Source organism: Patella vulgata, chromosome 3 (genome assembly GCF_932274485.2).
Source record: "Patella vulgata chromosome 3, xgPatVulg1.2, whole genome shotgun sequence".
Taxonomy (NCBI): domain Eukaryota; kingdom Metazoa; phylum Mollusca; class Gastropoda; family Patellidae; genus Patella; species Patella vulgata.
The window spans coordinates 27577878-27601636 of record NC_065881.2 but is presented as its reverse complement, the minus strand read 5'-3'; positions in this window follow the sequence as shown (position 1 = coordinate 27601636).

The window sequence follows — 23759 nt, the reverse complement described above, 5'->3', positions numbered from 1 at the left end:
TACTTGTATGAAATCGTAAATGGCATTATGTATCACACAGTGAAAATTTCATGAAAATCGAATAATAATTGAGACTTTTATTGACAAAAAACCTTAAAAAGTGACCTGTTGAAAATTGCTTATTTCTCCGCAACTGAACAAGTTAGAAACCATTTTGTGATATCTATATGATCGTAAGGGGTCATTGTATTAGTTGATTTGAATCAAATATCAAAATTTTAAACAAATAACAAATATGACTCATTTGAATAAATTACTGGTTTCGAAGGCTATAAATACAATTTTTGCCCAAATTACGTCATTTCCGGTGATATTGAAAATGTTAAATTGGTTTGACCTAGTTAAAATTGACATTACACATCAAATGGTGTCAAAATTTTAAACAAATAACAAATATGACTCATTTGAATAAATTACTGGTTTCGAAGGCTATAAATACAATTTTTGCCCAAATTACGTCATTTCCGCTGATATTGAAAGGGTTAATTTGGTTTGACCTAGTTAAAATTGACATTACACATCAAATGGTGTCACTTTTATGAAAATCGAATAATAATTGACTCTTTTACAGGCAAACTAGCGTAAAAAGTGACTCATGCAAAATTGCCCATTTCTCGGCAACTGCGCATATTACAAATTAATTTTCACATACATTCTCTCCGTATAGATTATTGCTACGAGTTTATGAAAGTTACGAAGTAATATTTTAAATTATGAAAACGCTGGATGGGTTGTAAATAGCTTAATTTTACACCTTTTTTCACCTTTTAATCGAAATAGCCCGAAAACGGAATCGAAATTAAAAAAACTGGTCCCAACATTTTGTGCGCCTTTAAAGGGCGCACAATTTCAGTTATACCAGATTTGAAAACAATAATATTTGCTTTCGAAAAATGGTACCTAACTGTCAAAATTGTAGTTTTTTGTCAATTTACGCCACTTCCGGTGCCGACAGATAACACTATTGGTAACAAAAAAAAATGACAATTGAGACAACGGAGCATATGAACTTTGTTTTATACAAATCGAACAATAAATAATTAATCTAGGACTGAAAAACTGAATTAGCCAATGGGGGCCAAGGAAAATTACCGAGACAAAAAATTTTCACATTTTTGCCCAAGTCAGAGGGCTCGTTATATTTGTGTAAAACACGACTAAAAAATATTCATAAATAAAAAAGTTTTTTGTAAAAATTTAAATTTTCTAAATTTAGCGCCTAATATCTGCGAAGATTTGCCGAAAATCAAAAATCAAAAGTAGCGTAGCTATGTGCCCCGTCTCCGGCTATGCCAAAATGCATCGAAAGTTAAAATCCAATGATTATTGTTAAAATTACTGCAATATTTCTAAAAACGATAGCTTCGGTGATTTCGGACATTTCGCATTGTCGCAGAACGTTCAAAATAGCTTTATCCTCTAAGTCACACCCACTTTTCCGATAAAACCGAAGAAATCGTAACGATCCGACAATCAGCTGCTGAGATCTACTCAAAACAAAAGAAGAATAATAATAATAAGAACTAGAACTGCGAAGCAGTAATGACGGGTTTCACCGGTGCCACGTTACCCTTGAACTTATGTCACTTCCGGTACCAATGAAACCGTTAAACAGGTTTCCACATAAGCATTGCACACATGAAATAAAATGGACACAGAAACAACCAAATCCAGCAACCAATTCATTTGCTACATGTCAGTGATCCTGTCAAAATTACATTACTTCCGGTGATAATGAAAATGTTAAATTGGTTTATGAAATCAGAAATAGCATCATCACATGTTGAAAATTTTATGTAAATCCTATAATAATTGCCACCTTTATAGACCAAAAACCTTGAAAAATGACTTGTAGAAAATCGCCTATTTCTCTGCAACCGTACAAGTTAGAAACCATTTTGAGGTATCTGTATGATCGAATGAGTTCATTCTATTTGTTGATTGGAATCAAATATCATAATTTTAAAAACATTACAAATCTGATTCATTTGAATAAAATATCTGTTTTGAAGGCTAAAAATACAGTTTTTGCCAAAATGACGTTACTTCCGGTGATAATGAAAATCTTAAATTACTTGTATGAAATCGTAAATGGCATTATGTATCACACAGTGAAAATTTCATGAAAATCGAATAATAATTGACACTTTTATTGACAAAAAAACCTTAAAAAGTGACCTGTTGAAAATTGCCTATTTCTCCGCAACTGAACAAGTTAGAAACCATTTTGTGATATCTATATGATCGTAAGGGTTCATTATATTAGTTGATTTGAATCAAATATCAAAATTTTAAACAAATAACAAATATGACTCATTTGAATAAATTACTGGTTTCGAAGGCTATAAATACAATTTTTGCCCAAATTACGTCATTTCCGGTGATATTGAAAATGTTAAATTGGTTTGACCTAGTTAAAATTGACATTACACATCAAATGGTGTCACTTTTATGAAAATCGAATAATAATTGACTCTTTTCCAGGCAAACTAGCGTAAAAAGTGACTCATGCAAAATTGCCCATTTCTCGGCAACTGCGCATATTACAAATTAATTTTCACATACATTCTCTCCGTATAGATTATTGCTACGAGTTTATGAAAGTTACGAAGTAATATTTTAAAATATGAAAACGCTGGATGGGTTGTAAATAGCTTAATTTTACACCTTTTTTCACCTTTTAATCGAAATAGCCCGAAAACGGAATCGAAATTAAAAAACATGGTCCCAACATTTTGTGCGCCTTTAAAAGGCGCACAATTTCAGTTATACCAGATTTGAAAAAAATAATATTTGCTTTCGAAAAATGGTACCTAACTGTCAAAATTGTAGTTTTTTGTCAATTTACGCCACTTCCGGTGCCGACAGATAACACTATTGGTAACAAAAAAAATGACAATTGAGACAACGGGGCATATGAACTTTGTTTTATACAAATCGAACAATAAATAATTAATCTAGGACTGAAAAACTGAATTAGCCAATGGGGGCCAAGGAAAATTACCGAGACAAAAAATTTTCACATTTTTGCCCAAGTCAGAGGACTCGTTATATTTGTGTAAAACACGATTAAAAAATATTCATAAATAAAAAAGTTTTTTGTAAAAATTTAAATTTTCTAAATTTAGCGCCTAATATCTGCGAAGATTTGCCGAAAATCAAAAATCAAAAGTAGCGTAGCTATGTGCCCCGTCTCCGGCTATGCCAAAATGCATCGAAAGTTAAAATCCAATGATTATTGTTAAAATTACTGCAATATTTCTAAAAACGATAGCTTCGGTGATTTCGGACATTTCGCATTGTCGCAGAACGTTCAAAATAGCTTTATCCTCTAAGTCACACCCACTTTTCCGATAAAACCGAAGAAATCGTAACGATCCGACAATCAGTTGCTGAGATCTACTCAAAACAAAAGAAGAATAATAATAATAAGAATAATAATTTTAACAAAAACAATAGTGTTTCACACAAGCTACGCAGTGTGAAACCCTAATAATAATTTTAACAAAAACAATAGTGTTTCACACAAGCTACGCAGTGTGAAACCCTAATAATTTTAACAAAAACAATAGTGTTTCACACAAGCTTCGCAGTGTGAAACCCTAATAATAATTTTAACAAAAACAATAGTGTTTCACACAAGCTTCGCAGTGTGAAACCCTAATAATAATTTTAACAAAAACAATAGTGTTTCACACAAGCTACGCAGTGTGAAACCCTAATAATAATTTTAACAAAAACAATAGTGTTTCACACAAGCTACGCAGTGTGAAACCCTAATAACTAGAACTGCGAAGCAGTAATGACGGGTTTCACCGGTGCCACGTTACCCTTGAACTCATGTCACTTCCGGTACCAAAATTACATTACTTCCGGTGATAATGAAAATGTTAAATTGGTTTATGAAATCAGAAATAGCATCATCACATGGTGAAAATTTTATGTAAATCCTATAATAGTTGCCACCTTTATAGACCAAAAACCTTGAAAAATGACTTGTAGAAAATCGCCTATTTCTCTGCAACCGTACAAGTTAGAAACCATTTTGAGGTATCTGTATGATCGAATGAGTTCATTCTATTTGTTGATTGGAATCAAATATCATAATTTTAAAAACATTACAAATCTGATTCATTTGAATAAAATATCTGTTTTGAAGGCTAAAAATACAGTTTTTGCCAAAATGACGTTACTTCCGGTGATAATGAAAATCTTAAATTACTTGTATGAAATCGTAAATTGCATTAGGTATCACACAATGAAAATTTCATGAAAATCGAATAATAATTGACACTTTTATTGACAAAAAACCTTAAAAAGTGACCTGTTGAAAATTGCCTATTTCTCCGCAACTGAACAAGTTAGAAACCATTTTGTGATATCTATATGATCGTAAGGGTTCATTGTATTAGTTCATTTGAATCAAATATCAAAATTTTAAACAAATAACAAATATGACTCATTTGAATAAATTACTGGTTTCGAAGGCTATAAATACAATTTTTGCCCAAATTACGTCATTTCCGGTGATATTGAAAATGTTAAATTGGTTTGACCTAGTTAAAATTGACATTACACATCAAATGGTGTCACTTTTATGAAAATCGAATAATAATTGACTCTTTTACAGGCAAACTAGCGTAAAAAGTGACTCATGCAAAATTGCCCATTTCTCGGCAACTGCGCATATTACAAATTAATTTTCACATACATTCTCTCCGTATAGATTATTGCTACGAGTTTATGAAAGTTACGAAGTAATATTTTAAAATATGAAAACGCTGGATGGGTTGTAAATAGCTTAATTTCACACCTTTTTTCACCTTTTAATCGAAATAGCCCGAAAACGGAATCGAAATTAAAAAAAATGGTCCCAACATTTTGTGCGCCTTTAAAGGGCGCACAATTTCAGTTATACCAGATTTGAAAAAAATAATATTTGCTTTCGAAAAATGGTACCTAACTGTCAAAATTGTAGTTTTTTGTCAATTTACGCCACTTCCGGTGCCGACAGATAACACTATTGGTAACAAAAAAAATGACAATTGAGACAACGGAGCATATGAACTTTGTTTTATACAAATCGAACAATAAATAATTAATCTAGGACTGAAAAACTGAATTAGCCAATTGGGGCCAAGGAAAATTACCGAGACAAAAATTTTTCACATTTTTGCCCAAGTCAGAGGACTCGTTATATTTGTGTAAAACACGACTAAAAAATATTCATAAATAAAAAAGTTTTTTGTAAAAATTTAAATTTTCTAAATTTAGCGCCTAATATCTGCGAAGATTTGCCGAAAATCAAAAATCAAAAGTAGCGTAGCTATGTGCCCCGTCTCCGGCTATGCTAAAATGCATCGAAAGTTAAAATCCAATGATTATTGTTAAAATTACTGCAATATTTCTAAAAACGATAGCTTCGGTGATTTCGGACATTTCGCATTGTCGCAGAACGTTCAAAATAGCTTTATCCTCTAAGTCACACCCACTTTTTCAGTAAAACTGAAGAAATCGTAACGATCCGACAATCAGTTGCTGAGATCTACTCAAAACAAAAGAAGAATAATAATAATAATAAGAACTAGATCTGCATAGCAGATATCAAAGCTTTCATATAAACTTCAAAAGGGGTTATTAGAATCTATGAATCATCAACCACTCTGACGGATGTAGAAAGGAATATATTGTTACTAAATCTGTTGTACTGTTTCTTGTTATGGTAAAGAAAACATGAATACAACTATGAGATTTGTATAGAATTGGCATTAATCAATATATTTATTGTTTAATACTACATGTATATTATAGATACAAAGTGAATTAAATGAACCCAATTACATGTACTTTATATAAGCAATGTTTTTTTATTCATCGTTACTTTGAAATCACATTATTTTCATTGATGATAAAAAGGTTGTATTTGTACCGAATCCAAAAAGTATGTTGTATGACATTGCATTATCTGTACCAATTATTTATTTGCAAACCAATATACAATGTTTATTTCTACTCCAATATATTTGTTTCAACCCATGATAGTTTATTCACTCTTCTCACTTAAATACAAGAATAACACACGATTAAATTACTGAAACAAGTAATGCTGGTAGATTATAATTTGATATTGTATACCATTTACTCTCTGTTAGATAAGGCGACGTGGTAATCTGTTAGATAAACATACATGGAAGTATATGTTAGATAACTACAATTTATGATATATTTTAAACCAAGGAAGTGGCCTTTCTAAAAATAAAAAAAAATAAAGGAAAATATATTTCATACAATTGTTATACTGTTACTGTTATCGTGAAGAAACATGATTGTTTATTTAATGTTGTTTATGACAAACATGTAATCATGTACATTTTTTAAATAAGAACAATTATGCTACATGTATGAATAACTCTCAAAAATTATGTTTTCATCAATCCAAGTATTTTTTTATTTGTATTACTTGATTTATACTGAATAAAGATTACACAAACATACAAAATGGTGTTGGCTGTGTGACTGAATTCCTCGTTGAGAAGTGGTATCGGGTGTCCCATAGAGAAGAAGCAAACCCTCCTTGTGATACACTTGTGAACATTTTAAAAGACCCATTTCGCTGTGTTCCAGAAAAATCCCCATTATAGCTAGTGCATTACATGGTTGTTGTTGGGGGAAAGGTGGGTCTTTTCTATTGGCAATGATTTACTTTTTATAGGCCCACATTGAAATGTGGTCGTATATTGTCGTCGCCCCCCTTTTGCTGTTAATATCCGATTGACTTTAAATTTATAAGGTGTTTAAGGTCATAAGACGAAGAAGCCTTTGATTTGCTCTGCCCAGGCAACGTTCCTGTGCTCCGATTGCCTTCAAATATGCACAGAATGTACCTTGGGATTCTAGCTATCACATATTAAAAATAGAAGAGTGTTGGATTCCGAGAACGTTCAAAATAAATTCAAAACCCGCCCCAAACAATCAAAGGTTTTTTGCTTAAAAAATTGCCGTATTTTATCGAATTTTTATTGTTCTTGATACCTGAGGATTTTTCTCAATTAGTATGTGATAAATATCAACGCGGCGCAGCCAACCGCTAGAAATTCCAGAGATTTGGACCACCGGAATGATGCCTCAGCAGTCAAAAAAGGTCAAAATAGGCGATTTCGGTTTCTAGTGTCGATACATCGTTACGGTCATTTTAAAAAATTGTCTTTTAAGGATAATGTGTATAGTACCAGTACCTATCACATACGGAAGAGGCGATAAAATCTCTTTGCATTTGCAATTTTAAAATTAATTAAAACCAATATTAAATTCCGAAAATCGTTTTTTTGCTAAAACTTTTTTTTTTTAATCGGATCAAAATGGGAGTAAGGCACAGAGTCCGGGGTGGTAATGGGCGTATTGTGTCCAAATTTCATGGTTTTCGGACAATCGGTGCCGGTGTCACGGCGAAATTCCACTTTTTTCCCCTCATGGAAGCCGTAAATTGACTTAGAAAAAAAACGACGAAAGGCAGGTGACAAGAACAAACGACTTGAACGAATGCAGGTATCACCTTGAAATTTTCAGGGTACCTAGGTACCAACGTGAAAAGTTACTCGCCGGAATTTAGTACTCATGGTACCTTTGGTTCCAGAGTAGCGCATGCGCGAAGTCAAATCCAGCTAAACTCGAAAACAACCTTGTCGGCACGGAAAACATCAAAGGAGAAATTCGAATAAAAAATGATACAATGATTTCACACAACAGGCCAGCTATTAGCCTCTCGATTGACAAGAGTTTCATCGCCCTCCATTCATTATAACCAATGTCATCGTGCCCTAAAGAATCAACAAATCCGCTTGCTTATCTCTGCTTACCCTAGGCAAAAAATGCTCATCTTTGAACTCAATCATGACATTGACCTAGTGAACGCCTACACCAAGTTTGAACATTCTAGCTTAATTAGAAGGAGAGTTCTTGTGTTCCAAAGTCCCGGCCCTTCAAATTGCTTCTATTTTTCATTTTCAATTCAAAATGGTGACCACCACGTGACCGAAATCAAAATTCTGATCCGATAGATTTTTAGGTATTCCTTCCAGGATTCCGAAAATATGACGCCCGAGTCTGTAAGTAAAATAGCAAAAAAGCCTTTTTGATTTTTCACGTTTAAAGATGGTGGCACTTCCGGTTCAATCGACAAACTCCATATTTTGTGTACGAATCAGTAATTACTTGTCTAGTATCGAATTTTTTTTTTAGGTCATTCTGACCTATATTTCGACGATTTTTTTGAAAACTTTGATCCTTAATTTCACCAAGGGGAGATAATTTAGAAAATTTCCAAGGACATCATTGAAGTCGCATTGGCAAGATCTACTAACATTCTAAATTTCACGAAAATCGCACAACTATTAAAGAAGTTGTCAAATTGGTAATAACTTCCGGTTCGAAATGACAGCGACGAATTTTCGAAATGAAAAAATCCGAAATTGCAGATTTGAAGTAAATGTTTCAAGATACTCAAAGAAAAAAGAATTAGTAAAATAGGTCAAATAGTCACAGAGTTACAGCATTGTAGGTCAAATGCATTCCTTCGTAAAATTCGGTGATTTCGGATTCGTAAAACGTTTTGAAAATATATTTAATCAACAGCCACCACCAATTTTTGGGGGGATAGGTAAAAGTTGCAGAACGATCCTATGGTTAGATTCTGAGAAATCCGATTTGTGGACAAAACACAAAAAAAAAATAACAATAATAATCTTAACAGAAACAATAAGCTTTCATATGTAATATGAAAGCTTAACTAGAACTGCGAAGCAGTAATGACGGGTTTCACCGGTGCCACGTTACCCTTGAACTTATGTCACTTCCGGTACCAATGAAACCGTTAAACAGGTTTCCACATAAGCATTGCACACATGAAATAAAATGGACGCAGAAACAACCAAATCCAGCAATCAATTCATTTGCTACATGTCAGTGATCCTGTCAAAATTACATTACTTCCGGTGATAATGAAAATGTTAAATTGGTTTATGAAATCAGAAATAGCATCATCACATGGTGAAAATTTTATGTAAATCCTATAATAATTGCCACCTTTATAGACCAAAAACCTTGAAAAATGACTTGTAGAAAATCGCCTATTTCTCTGCAACCGTACAAGTTAGAAACCATTTTGAGGTATCTGTATGATCGAATGAGTTCATTCTATTTGTTGATTGGAATCAAATATCATAATTTTAAAAACATTACAAATCTGATTCATTTGAATAAAATATCTGTTTTGAAGGCTAAAAATACAGTTTTTGCCAAAATGACGTTACTTCCGGTGATAATGAAAATCTTAAATTACTTGTATGATATCGTAAATGGCATTATGTATCACACAGTGAAAATTTCATGAAAATCGAATAATAATTGACACTTTTATTGACAAAAAAACCTTAAAAAGTGACCTGTTGAAAATTGCCTATTTCTCCGCAACTGAACAAGTTAGAAACCATTTTGTGATATCTATATGATCGTAAGGGTTCATTGTATTAGTTGATTTGAATCAAATATCAAAATTTTAAACAAATAACAAATATGACTCATTTGAATAAATTACTGGTTTCGAAGGCTATAAATACAATTTTTGCCCAAATTACGTCATTTCCGGTGATATTGAAAATGTTAAATTGGTTTGACCTAGTTAAAATTGACATTACACATCAAATGGTGTCACTTTTATGAAAATCGAATAATAATTGACTCTTTTACAGGCAAACTAGCGTAAAAAGTGACTCATGCAAAATTGCCCATTTCTCGGCAACTGCGCATATTACAAATTAATTTTCACATACATTCTCTCCGTATAGATTATTGCTACGAGTTTATGAAAGTTACGAAGTAATATTTTAAAATATGAAAACGCTGGATGGGTTGTAAATAGCTTAATTTTACACCTTTTTTCACCTTTTAATCGAAATAGCCCGAAAACGGAATCGAAATTAAAAAAAATGGTCCCAACATTTTGTGCGCCTTTAAAGGGCGCACAATTTCAGTTATACCAGATTTGAAAAAAATAATATTTGCTTTCGAAAAATGGTACCTAACTGTCAAAATTGTAGTTTTTTGTCAATTTACGCCACTTCCGGTGCCGACAGATAACACTATTGGTAACAAAAAAAATGACAATTGAGACAACGGGGCATATGAACTTTGTTTTATACAAATCGAACAATAAATAATTAATCTAGGACTGAAAAACTGAATTAGCCAATGGGGGCCAAGGAAAATTACCGAGACAAAAAATTTTCACATTTTTGCCCAAGTCAGAGGACTCGTTATATTTGTGTAAAACACGATTAAAAAATATTCATAAATAAAAAAGTTTTTTGTAAAAATTTAAATTTTCTAAATTTAGCGCCTAATATCTGCGAAGATTTGCCGAAAATCAAAAATTAAAAGTAGCGTAGCTATGTGCCCCGTCTCCGGCTATGCCAAAATGCATCGAAAGTTAAAATCCAATGATTATTGTTAAAATTACTGCAATATTTCTAAAAACGATAGCTTCGGTGATTTCGGACATTTCGCATTGTCGCAGAACGTTCAAAATAGCTTTATCCTCTAAGTCACACCCACTTTTCCGATAAAACCGAAGAAATCGTAACGATCCGACAATCAGTTGCTGAGATCTACTCAAAACAAAAGAAGAATAATAATAATAAGAATAACTAGAACTGCGAAGCAGTAATGACGGGTTTCACCGGTGCCACGTTACCCTTGAACTTATGTCACTTCCGGTACCAATGAAACCGTTAAACAGGTTTCCACATAAGCATTGCACACATGAAATAAAATGGACGCAGAAACAACCAAATCCAGCAATCAATTCATTTGCTACATGTCAGTGATCCTGTCAAAATTACATTACTTCCGGTGATAATGAAAATGTTAAATTGGTTTATGAAATCAGAAATAGCATGATCACATGGTGAAAATTTTATGTAAATCCTATAATAATTGCCACCTTTATAGACCAAAAACCTTGAAAAATGACTTGTAGAAAATCGCCTATTTCTCTGCAACCGTACAAGTTAGAAACCATTTTGAGGTATCTGTATGATCGAAGGAGTTCATTCTATTTGTTGATTGGAATCAAATATCATAATTTTAAAAACATTACAAATCTGATTCATTTGAATAAAATATCTGTTTTGAAGGCTAAAAATACAGTTTTTGCCAAAATGACGTTACTTCCGGTGATAATGAAAATCTGAAATTACTTGTATGAAATCGTAAATGGCATTATGTATCACACAGTGAAAATTTCATGAAAATCGAATAATAATTGAGACTTTTATTGACAAAAAACCTTAAAAAGTGACCTGTTGAAAATTGCTTATTTCTCCGCAACTGAACAAGTTAGAAACCATTTTGTGATATCTATATGATCGTAAGGGGTCATTGTATTAGTTGATTTGAATCAAATATCAAAATTTTAAACAAATAACAAATATGACTCATTTGAATAAATTACTGGTTTCGAAGGCTATAAATACAATTTTTGCCCAAATTACGTCATTTCCGGTGATATTGAAAGGGTTAATTTGGTTTGACCTAGTTAAAATTGACATTACACATCAAATGGTGTCACTTTTATGAAAATCGAATAATAATTGACTCTTTTACAGGCAAACTAGCGTAAAAAGTGACTCATGCAAAATTGCCCATTTCTCGGCAACTGCGCATATTACAAATTAATTTTCACATACATTCTCTCCGTATAGATTATTGCTACGAGTTTATGAAAGTTACGAAGTAATATTTTAAAATATGAAAACGCTGGATGGGTTGTAAATAGCTTAATTTTACACCTTTTTTCACCTTTTAATCGAAATAGCCCGAAAACGGAATCGAAATTAAAAAAACTGGTCCCAACATTTTGTGCGCCTTTAAAGGGCGCACAATTTCATTTATACCAGATTTGAAAACAATAATATTTGCTTTCGAAAAATGGTACCTAACTGTCAAAATTGTAGTTTTTTGTCAATTTACGCCACTTCCGGTGCCGACAGATAACACTATTGGTAACAAAAAAAATGACAATTGAGACAACGGAGCATATGAACTTTGTTTTATACAAATCGAACAATAAATAATTAATCTAGGACTGAAAAACTGAATTAGCCAATGGGGGCCAAGGAAAATTACCGAGACAAAAAATTTTCACATTTTTGCCCAAGTCAGAGGGCTCGTTATATTTGTGTAAAACACGACTAAAAAATATTCATAAATAAAAAAGTTTTTTGTTAAAATTTAAATTTTCTAAATTTAGCGCCTAATATCTGCGAAGATTTGCCGAAAATCAAAAATCAAAAGTAGCGCAGCTATGTGCCCTGTCTCCAGCTATGCCAAAATGTATCGAAAGTTAAAATCCCATGATTATTGTTAAAATTACCGCAATATTTGTAAAAACGATAACTTCGGTGATTTCGGACATTTCGCATTGTCGCAGAACGTTCAAAATAGCTTTATCCTCTAAGTCACACCCACTTTCCCAGTAAAACCGAAGAAATCGTAACGATGCGACAAGTAGTTGCTGAGATCTACTCAAAACAAAAGAAGAATAATAATAATAATAAGAACTAGAACTGCGAAGCAGTAATGACGGGTTTCACCGGTGCCACGTTACCCTTGAACTTATGTCACTTCCGGTACCAATGAAACCGTTAAACAGGTTTCCACATAAGCATTGCACACATGAAATAAAATGGACGCAGAAACAACCAAATCCAGCAATCAATTCATTTGCTACATGTCAGTGATCCTGTCAAAATTACATTACTTCCGGTGATAATGAAAATGTTAAATTGGTTTATGAAATCAGAAATAGCATCATCACATGTTGAAAATTTTATGTAAATCCTATAATAATTGCCACCTTTATAGACCAAAAACCTTGAAAAATGACTTGTAGAAAATCGCCTATTTCTCTGCAACCGTACAAGTTAGAAACCATTTTGAGGTATCTGTATGATCGAATGAGTTCATTCTATTTGTTGATTGGAATCAAATATCATAATTTTAAAAACATTACAAATCTGATTCATTTGAATAAAATATCTGTTTTGAAGGCTAAAAATACAGTTTTTGCCAAAATGACGTTACTTCCGGTGATAATGAAAATCTTAAATTACTTGTATGATATCGTAAATGGCATTATGTATCACACAGTGAAAATTTCATGAAAATCGAATAATAATTGACACTTTTTTTGACAAAAAAACCTTAAAAAGTGACCTGTTGAAAATTGCCTATTTCTCCGCAACTGAACAAGTTAGAAACCATTTTGTGATATCTATATGATCGTAAGGGTTCATTGTATTAGTTGATTTGAATCAAATATCAAAATTTTAAACAAATAACAAATATGACTCATTTGAATAAATTACTGGTTTCGAAGGCTATAAATACAATTTTTGCCCAAATTACGTCATTTCCGGTGATATTGAAAATGTTAAATTGGTTTGACCTAGTTAAAATTGACATTACACATCAAATGGTGTCACTTTTATGAAAATCGAATAATAATTGACTCTTTTACAGGCAAACTAGCGTAAAAAGTGACTCATGCAAAATTGCCCATTTCTCGGCAACTGCGCATATTACAAATTAATTTTCACATACATTCTCTCCGTATAGATTATTGCTACGAGTTTATGAAAGTTACGAAGTAATATTTTAAAATATGAAAACGCTGAATGGGTTATAAATAGCTTAATTTTACACCTTTTTTCACCTTTTAATCGAAATAGCCCGAAAACGGAATCGAAATTAAAAAAACTGGTCCCAACATTTTGTGCGCCTTTAAAGGGCGCACAATTTCAGTTATACCAGATTTGAACAAAATAATATTTGCTTTCGAAAAATGGTACCTAACTGTCAAAATTGTAGTTTTTTGTCAATTTACGCCACTTCCGGTGCCGACAGATAACACTATTGGTAACAAAAAAAATGACAATTGAGACAACGGGGCATATGAACTTTGTTTTATACAAATCGAACAATAAATAATTAATCTAGGACTGAAAAACTGAATTAGCCAATGGGGGCCAAGGAAAATTACCGAGACAAAAAATTTTCACATTTTTGCCCAAGTCAGAGGACTCGTTATATTTGTGTAAAACACGATTAAAAAATATTCATAAATAAAAAAGTTTTTTGTAAAAATTTAAATTTTCTAAATTTAGCGCCTAATATCTGCGAAGATTTGCCGAAAATCAAAAATCAAAAGTAGCGTAGCTATGTGCCCCGTCTCCGGCTATGCCATAATGCATCGAAAGTTAAAATTCAATGATTATTGTTAAAATTACTGCAATATTTCTAAAAACGATAGCTTTGGTGATTTCGGACATTTCGCATTGTCGCAGAACGTTCAAAATAGCTTTATCCTCTAAGTCACACCCACTTTTCCGATAAAACCGAAGAAATCGTAACGATCCGACAATCAGTTGCTGAGATCTACTCAAAACAAAAGAAGAATAATAATAATAAGAATAATAATTTTAACAAAAACAATAGTGTTTCACACAAGCTACGCAGTGTGAAACCCTAATAATAATTTTAACAAAAACAATAGTGTTTCACACAAGCTTCGCAGTGTGAAACCCTAATAATTTTAACAAAAACAATAGTGTTTCACACAAGCTACGCAGTGTGAAACCCTAATAATAATTTTAACAAAAACAATAGTGTTTCACACAAGCTACGCAGTGTGAAACCCTAATAATTTTAACAAAAACAATAGTGTTTCACACAAGCTACGCAGTGTGAAACCCTAATAATAATTTTAACAAAAACAATAGTGTTTCACACAAGCTACGCAGTGTGAAACCCTAATAATAAGAAGAAGAATAATTTTAACAAAAACAATAGTGTTTCACACAAGCTATGCATTGTGAAACCCTAATAATTTTAACAAAAACAATAGTGTTTCACACAAGCTACGCAGTGTGAAACCCTAATAATAATAATAATTTTAGTAATCTCAATGAAAGCCTAATAACTGGATCTGCATAGCAGATATGAAAGCTTTCATATTAACTGCAAAGGGGTTATTAGAATCTATTGAAACAATAAGTATAAATGTCATCAGGTATCTGAGAAATTACATTTACCTTATGAACAAAATGGGAAAAATACAAAACAAAAATTGTCGACTTGTGGCTACCATCCAAGGCATATTTAGAAAACCGTATATTATATACAGAGTACGCAGGACAGGAATTAGTTGTGCTTCAATGTAAACCGGCCCGTTTCTTGCCTTTAGCTTTAGAGTTAGGTGTGATTTTCAAAGGATTTAATCGGAAATCGCTGAAAATCAATTGGCTTCTTAACTTAAACACTGCATAAATTTAAAGTCAATCGGATATTGAATTTAGCCTGTAGAGCGTCCACAAGATTTTTTAAAGTGATCAAGGGCGATAACTCTGACGGTAATTGTCGGAAATGGCTGTAAATATCTGATATCGCTGAAAATCAATACTGTAGGCATCTTCGTGCCATGACCTTAAACACTGCGCATAAATTGAAAGTCAATCGGATATTAACTTTGGCCTCTAGAGCGTCCACAAGATATTTTGAAGTGATCAGGGGCCACATTTCTGGCAGTAAATATCAGATATCGCTGAAAATCAATCGCCTACTTCGTCTCATGACCTTAACCACTGTGTATAAATTTAAAGTCAATCGGACATTAACTTTGGCCTCTAGAGCACCCACAAGATTTTTTTTAAGTGATGAAGGGCCATAACTCTGACAGTAATTATCGGAAATCGCTGAAAATCAATTGGCTTCTTCATCTCATGACCTTAAACACTGTGTATAAATTTAAAGTCAATCGGATATTGAATTTAGCCTCTAGAGCGTGCACAAGATTTTTTGAAGTGGTCAAGGACCATAATTCTGATAGTAATTATCGGAAATCGCTTAAAATCAATAGGCTTCTTCGTCTCATGACCTTAAACACTGTGTATAAATTTAAAGTCATCGGATATTAACTTGAGCCGTCCGGACGGCGACGACGACAATATACGACCACATTTCAATGTGGGCGTATAAAAATTAACCGATGGCATATAATATTTAATGTATGATAAAGTCAAAATAGTCGATTTCGGTTTTTGGTGTTGCGCTCATTTTAAAAAAATGTCTTTTACGGATAATGTGTGTAGTACTAATAGCAATCACATACGGAAGAGGCGATAAGTTCCCTTTGCATTTGGAATTTCAAAATTAATTAAAACCAAATTTAAATTCCGAAAATCGGTTGTTTATTTTTTGCTGAAACTCCTTTTTTTAATCTGATCAAAATGGGAGTAAGTCACAGAGTGGTAATGGGCGTATTGTGTCCAAATTTCATGGTTTTGGGACAATCGGTGCCGGTGTCGTGGCGAAATTCCACTTTTTTCACCCTTATAGAAGCCGTAAATGGTGGAAAAAAACGAACGGCAGGAACCGTGTCAAGAACAAACGACCTGAACGAATGCAGGTATCGCCTTGAAGTTTTCAGTGCACCTAGGTACCAACGTGAAAAGTTCCTCGCCGGAATTTGGTAGTCAACGTACAATTGGTTCCAGCGTGGCGCATGCGCGAAGTAAAAAGAAATTACGGTCGATTTGGGGATTTTGGGTATATTTCGGAGTGGTTTGGTAGATGACGGTGGATCAGGGACTCAGATTGATCTAACATGGCGATCATAACACAACATGATAATCACTTTGAAGTATTAGTAAATTTTCACGACCGGGTTGATTTGCTCTACCCAGGCAACGTTCCTGTGCTCCGATTGCCTTCAAATTTGCACAGAATGTACCTTGGGATTCTAGCTATCACATATTAAAAATAGAAGAGTGTTGGATTCCGAGAACGTTCAAAATAAATTCAAAACCCACCCCCAACAATCAAAGGTTTTTTGCTTAAAAAATTGCCGTATTTTATCGAATTTTTATTGTTCTTGATAAATGAGGATTTTCTCAATTTAATATGTGATAAATATCATCGCGGCGCAGCCAACCGCTAGAAATTCCAGAGATTTGGACCACTGGAAGGATGCCTCAGCAGTCAAAAAAGGTCAAAATAGGCAATTTCGGGTTCTAGTGTCGATACATCGTTACGGTCATTTTAAAAAATTGTCTTTTAAGGATAATGTGTATAGTACCAATACCTATCACATAAGGAAGAGGCGATAAAATCTCTTTGCATTTGCAATTTCAAAATTAATTAAAACCAATATTAAATTCCGAAAATCGTTTTTTTGCTAAAACTCTTTTTTTTTTAATCGGATCAAAATGGGAGTAAGGCACAGAGTCCGGGGTGGTAATGGGCGTATTGTGTCCAAATTTCATGGTTTTCGGACTTGAAGCCAGGGTCCTTGAAGTTGTACAGCTGCACCCGGTGACCGATATTTATTTAACGGGGAATAAGTGATAATTCATATTATAGCAGTAAATAATTAAAATATTTCATAGGGATTATAATAATATGTATATCTTGTCTGGGTTCAGGGTTAAAACCAATATTAAATTCCGAAAATCGTTTTTTTGCTAAAACTCTTTTTTTTTTAATGGGATCAAAATGGGGGTAAGGCACAGAGTCCGGGATAGTAATGGGCGTATTGTGTCCAAATTTCATGGTTTTCGGACAATCGGTGCCGGTATCACGGCGAAATTCCACTTTTTTCCCCTCATGGAAGCCGTAAATTGACTTAGAAAAAACCCGACGAAAGGCAGGTGACAAGAACAAACGACTTGAACGAATGCAGGTATCACCTTGAAATTTTCAGGGTACCTAGGTACCAACGTGAAAAGTTGCTCGCCGGAATTTAGTACTCATGGTACCTTTGGTTCCACCGTAGCGCATGCGCGAAGTCAAAACCAGCTAAACTCGAAAACAACCTTGTCGGCACGGAAAACATCAAAGGAGAAATTCGAATTTTTGAAATATTCAAATACCAAACGTTCGACCATGATCCAGGCTATCCTGAAATGTATTAATTTCGGTAATAGGAGACATATTCTCTAGGTCACGACCAATTGTATATGTTTTCAAGCCCATAAATGTGGATTTTTCACTAATTGTCATTTTCAATTCAAAATGGCGTCCATCATTTGCCGGAAATCAAAATTGTGTTCTCTACCGTTTTTCGGCTTTCCTTCAAGGATTCGGAAAATATAATTGCCTTGTCTGTAAGTAAAATATCAAAAAAGCCTTATGTAATTTTCACATTTCAAGATGGTGGCATTTCCGGTTTGAGCTACAAACTCAATTTTTTGTGTACGATTCAGTAGTGTCGTAGCTAGTAAAGAAAAAAAAATCAAGGCAATCTGACCTATATTTCGTCGATTTTTTTGAAAACTTTGATCCTTAATTTCATCAAGGGGAGATAATTTAGAAAGTTTCTAATGATATTTTTGAAGTCGCATTGATAAGATCTACTTTTATTCTAAATTTCATGAAAATCGTGCAACTATTAAAGAAGTTGTCAAATTGATCTCAACTTCCGGTTCAAAATCACAGCGACGAATTTTCGAAAATTCGAAATTGCAGATTTTAAGTAAATGTTTCAAGGCACCCCTCAAAAAAAGAATTAGTAAAAGAGGTCAAATAGTTACAAATTTAAAGTAATGTAGGTCAAATGAATTTGTTCGTAAAATTCGGTGATTTCGGATTCGAAAAACGATTTGAAAATATATTTAATCAACATTCGCACCCCATTTTTTTTTGGGGGGGGGGGGTAGGTCAAAGTTTCAGATTGATCCTATGGTTAGATTCTGAGAAATCAAATTTGTAGAAATGACAAAAAAAAAAAAAAATAATAATAATAGGAATAATAATAATAATCTTAACAGAAACAATAAGCTTTCATATGTTATACATATGAAAGCTTAATAATAATCTTAACAGAAACAATAAGCTTTCATATGTTATACATATGAAAGCTTAATAATAATAATCTTAACAGAAACAATAAGCTTTCATATGTAATACATATGAAAGCTTAATAATAATCTTAACAGAAACAATAAGCTTTCATATGTAATACATATGAAAGCTTAATAATAATCTTAACAGAAACAATAAGCTTTCATATGTACTACATATGAAAGCTTAATAATAATAATCTTAACATATGAAAGCTTAATAATAATAATCTTAACAGAAACAATAAGCTTTCATATGTAATACATATGAAAGCTTAATAATAATAATAATAAACTTAACAGAAACAATAAGCTTTCATATGTAATACATATGAAAGCTTAATAATAACTAGATCTGCATAGCAGATATCAAAGCTTTCATATAAACTGCAAAAGGGGTTATTAGAATCTATGAATCAACAATCACTTTGACGGAAGATATTATCTCGGCTAAAAAATCTTTCTTCTCTCAGCTACGAGAGATACGTAGAATTAAACCGGCCCAGAGGCGATCGTGTTGTTAAGAAGCCGCTTATTTGACATTGACACATAACCGAAGGTGAATAGGCCTACCCGTCCAGTTAATACAATGGGCAATCTCACATCGGTCCACTAAAGAGAGGCACATACTAGTCGCCTCCTACTACCCTAAGACATTTAGTCCAAACCTTGACTCTCATAGATATAAACCATTTGGTACTACATGTACATGTATTTCGTAATTATATCATATTAAACCCCTCGGCCGCCATGTTGAATCACACAGTATTTAACGTTCTATATCCTAACATGTTTATGAAATCAACGACAAATCTAAACTTGGGCACTCCAACCATTTTTATTTTTACATCATTCAGTTTTTTTTAAATAAGTAATTCTATCACAAATTATAGTGAAGACTGGACCACTAAATTAGTTACCGATCCTTGTACCATGGACGAGGGGACTGGCGTTTTTCGTCCCATCGAAACGACTAGACACAGATCCTTGCTAGGCCTTCCATACTTCGCCACTGCACAAATGAGCCACGCTGGCCTCGTTTTGTCGTAACATACAAACGACTAGACAATGTTTCATAATTTAGTCATGTTCGCGTGGGTGGGTTGACAGCAGAATTGATATGTACATGATAGTGACACGAGGAGGAGGGGGGGGGGGGCGGGGTGTACACAAATCAGAGCTTTGTAATACACGCATATACTTGATATACTAAATACACAAATGGCTGAATTTCAAGACATTTCTGGCACTCTTTTAACAGATAATGAGAACACTGCATTAATTTCTATATATCAATAAAATATGCCTCAGACCCATTGTATCATATATGGTACACTAAATTTCGACATTGATTTTCAGAAAAAATATTGTTTATTTTTAAATTTGAATTAGACTAGTAACAAAATATATTTTCTGGCAACAAATAGCATATAAATAAAAATAGATTTACTTTCTGATTATTTTTTTAAAATGAAATCATTCCAGGGCTTTTATTGACATTTTAGAAAATGTAGAGTTGGTCCCATGCTCTTGAGGCCAGGGTCCTTGAAGTTGTACCCGGTGACCGATATTTATTTAACGTGGAATAAGTGATAATTCTTATTATAACAGTAAATAATTAAAATATCCCATAGGGATTATAATAATATGTATATCATGTAGGTGTGCATATCTGATATGCTGGGTATTACAGGGTTAAAATTGTGACCTCTGTAAATAGGCCCGTTCCTTGCATTTAGTTTTAGAGTTAGGAGTGCTAAAATTGAGAGAGCGAAATGGGGTTGATCGACCACTCGACACAAACTAGGTCATTTCGGGACTAACGTATGGTTCAATTTTATTTCAATAATTCGCCTGCGCATAGGGGTCTAGCGGTGGGAGGAAACCGGGTGATCCTGAAAAAACACACAGGTTGGACGGGCGACCTACTCCTTGTCACGTACGGAAAGATGCCCCAGCAGTCAAAATAGGTCAAAATAGGCGATTTCGGTTTCTAGTGTCGAAACATCGTTGCGGTCATTTTAAAAAATTGTCTTTTAAGGATAATGTGTATAGTACTAATACCTATCACATACGGAAGAGGCGATAACATCTCTTTGCATTTGCAATTTCAAAATTAATTAAAACCAATATTAAATTCCGAAAATCGTTTTTTAGCTAAAACTCTTTTTTTTTAATGTGATCAAAATGGGGGTAAAGCACAGAGTCCGGGGTGGTAATGGGCGTATTGTGTCCAAATTTCATGGTTTTCGGACAATCGGTGCCGGTGTCACGGCGAAATTCCACTTTTTTCCCCTCATGGAAGCCGTAAATTGACTTGAGGCCAGGGTCCTTGAAGTTGTACAGCTGCACCCGGTGACCGATATTTATTTAACGGGGAATAAGTGATAATTCATATTATAGCAGTAAATATTAAAATATTTCATAGGGATTATAATAATATGTATGTCATGTCTGGGTATTACAGGGTTAAAACCAATATTAAATTCCGAAAATCGTTTTTTTGCTAAAACTTTTTTTTTTTTAATGGGATCAAAATGGGGGTAAAGCACAGAGTCCGGGATGGTAATGGGCATATTGTGTCCAAATTTCATGGTTTTCGGACAATCGGTGCCGGTGTCACGGCGAAATTCCACTTTTTTCCCCTCATGGAAGCCGTAAATTGACTTGGAAAAAAAACGACGAAAGGCAGGTGACAAGAACAAACGACTTGAACGAATGCAGGTATCACCTTGAAATTTTCAGGGTACCTAGGTACCAACGTGAAAAGTTGCTCGCCGGAATTTAGTAATCATGGTACCGTTGGTTCCTGTGTAGCGCATGCGCGAAATCAAAACCAGCTAAACTCGAAAACAACCATGTCGGCACGGAAAACATCAAAGGAGAAATTCGAATTTTTGAAATATTCAAATACCAAACATTCGACCATGATCCAGGCTATCCTGAAATGTAATAATTTCGGTAATAGGAGACACATTCTCTAAGTCACGACCAATTGTGTATGTTTTCAAGCCCATTAATGTGGATTTTTCACTATTTTTCATTTTCAATTCAAAATGGCGTCCATCAGTTGACCTAAATCAAAATTCTACTGCCTACATTTTATGGGCTTTCCTTCAAATATAATCCCCTTGTCTGTAAGTAAAATATCAAAAAAGCCTTAGCGATATTTCACATTTCAAGATGGTGGCATGATGGATGAATGTAGCGGGTAGACTAATCACCGGAATTCACCGGAATTCATTTACAATCACCGGAATTCACTTCTAAAATCCCCGATTCCTCCCACAAAACTCACTTATTTTAAATGTATAATACATTTTGATCTCTCCACAGGCCAGATAAAGGCGCTGTAGGTGAATTTATTTTAAAGACTACCGGAATTCATTTCAAATATATGCATCATGATTATGATAACTTAGGGCGCGTCGTATTACCCAATAGGCCGAACTCCAAAATAACACATAATAACAATTTGCGCGAATTACCTAATAACTCCAAAATAACAGCCAATAACCCCAAAAATGTTGACTGTGGAAACACAATATAACAATTTAGTTGAATTTAAGAAGCCTCGCTGATTTGTGCCCAAATCGGAGGTTCACGGGAGATAACTCGTGTATGTGATTTTTGTTGACAAGAAACTAATGTATACTTTCGTTGCAATGTATTGTAATAAAAGATTGATAATAGTTTATTAAAATAAACAATTTAATATTATAGCTATATTTATTTATTTATAATCGCGCCGATTGTCACTTTCGGTCATCGACATCGTAACTTGTTTAGAAATAAATAAATTCTCCTTCTCATGTTATCATAGTGTATGTTTTTTGGAGGTGTGATTGCATGTGATTTGTCACCTTTTACAATGACAATTAACTGGTGAACATTCTATATGCCTACTATTGGCATATTATTAAAATTACACTTCATTTAATCTGGACTGCTTCATATGCTACAACGGATTATCTATGAAATCATCCAAACCATTATTGATGAGGCGTTATAATTATTTGATTGGCAGATTATTACTAAGTTAATTTTAGAATAAACTTAGCTCATCTACATTCGAGAAATGTTCGGTTTGACATTTTACATGGATTACTGCTGTGTTTTTATTGTGTTTCCCCGAGTTGACCATCTGGAAATATCGTTTTACAGCAGATACATTCTAGTATTAATATTAATGCAAAATATAAGTAAATACAATTGTCTTGGGGCGGATTCCGATTTTCTCAAAGTGAATTCCGGTGTTTTAAAGTAATTTTTTATTAATGTAAAATATAAGTAAATACGAAGGTCTAAAGTGCGAATTCCGATATTTGAAAGTGAATTCCGATGTTTATATGTTTTCAATGTGAATTCCGGTGATTTTCGGTGTTTAAAAGTAATTTATTATTAATGTAAAATATTAGTAAATACGAAGGTCTTAAGTGCGATTTCCGATATGTTGAAAGTAAATTCCGATGTTTATATGTTTTCAAAGTGAATCCCGGTGATTTAAAGTAATTTATTATTAATGTAAAATATTAGTAAATACGAAGGTCTTCAGTGCGAATTCAGATATGTTGAAAGTGAATTCCGGTGTTTATATGTTTTCAATGTGAATTCCGGTGTTTATGTGTTTTCAATGTGAATTCCGGTGATTTTATGTGTTTTAAAGTAATTCAATATTAATATTAATGGAAAATATAAGTAAATAGGAAGATTGTACGGGCGAATTCTGATATCTCCAAAGTGAATTCCGGTGTATGGATTTGGTCAAATAATATTGTAAGTTAAAATTAGGACTGAAATGCTGATGTT